Source organism: Pygoscelis adeliae, unplaced genomic scaffold, assembly GCF_000699105.1.
Source record: "Pygoscelis adeliae isolate BGI_AS28 unplaced genomic scaffold, ASM69910v1 Scaffold186, whole genome shotgun sequence".
Classification (NCBI taxonomy): domain Eukaryota; kingdom Metazoa; phylum Chordata; class Aves; order Sphenisciformes; family Spheniscidae; genus Pygoscelis; species Pygoscelis adeliae.
In genome coordinates this window covers 6569739-6570557 of record NW_008825071.1, presented here as the reverse complement: position 1 = coordinate 6570557, position 819 = coordinate 6569739, and positions in this window count along the sequence as shown.

Sequence of the window (819 nt, the reverse complement as noted above, 5' to 3'; positions counted from 1 at the left end):
TCCAGGATCTTAAACAAAAACAAAACAAGAAACACTCAGAATGAAAATGTCATTTCAAGCAATTGGTGGGTGGCTCAGGGGAAATCCCTGACCTTTCTCCAATGTGTATTTCATTATCTAAAGCAAGTGTGATAACTCCCCCCAGCAGAAGCAGCATGAACGCTTTTCTGTGGGCTGTACTTTAAAAAAAAAAAAAAACCAAACACAAAAAAACCAACACCAAAAACCACACTATTTTAGACTACTCAAAAACATGTTATTTTTAAAGTCTGCAAGGTAGTACACTACAAAGTATTCATTTAAAGCCCAATCCAGTATATACCAGACTCCACAAATTTATGAAGATGAAAAGGGAAGAAAGCCCAGAGATACCAATCAGAAGAAAAATCATTACGTAAAGTATCAAACTGTTACAAGGGAGAGCAATCATCGGTTTTATTATTATTAATACTACTGCTATTACCACTAATAATACATATACGGCCAACTCCCTAAATCTTCGCTGAGTTACTGTAGTATTTCTGTAGTAGCAGCACGGGGGAAGTAGTAGCTGTGCTGGAGAAGCAATGCAGCGTTAGCACTACAAAACGCAGCCCGGCTGACGAGAGAGGAAGGAAGGGAGGAGGAGCGACAAAGCAAATGAGTAAGAGAAACTGGCAGGTCTCTAATACAATCAATTTTGACATTCTCCACCATCACCAAAAAAGGGCTGAAGGGTTCTGAATTTTCAGTGAGTGCTGCTACCAGAATGCTTTCTCACCGCCCCCCATTTCACCCTCCTCCCTCTCCCATACCTGCAGCAAGGCAGGCCAGGAGCCA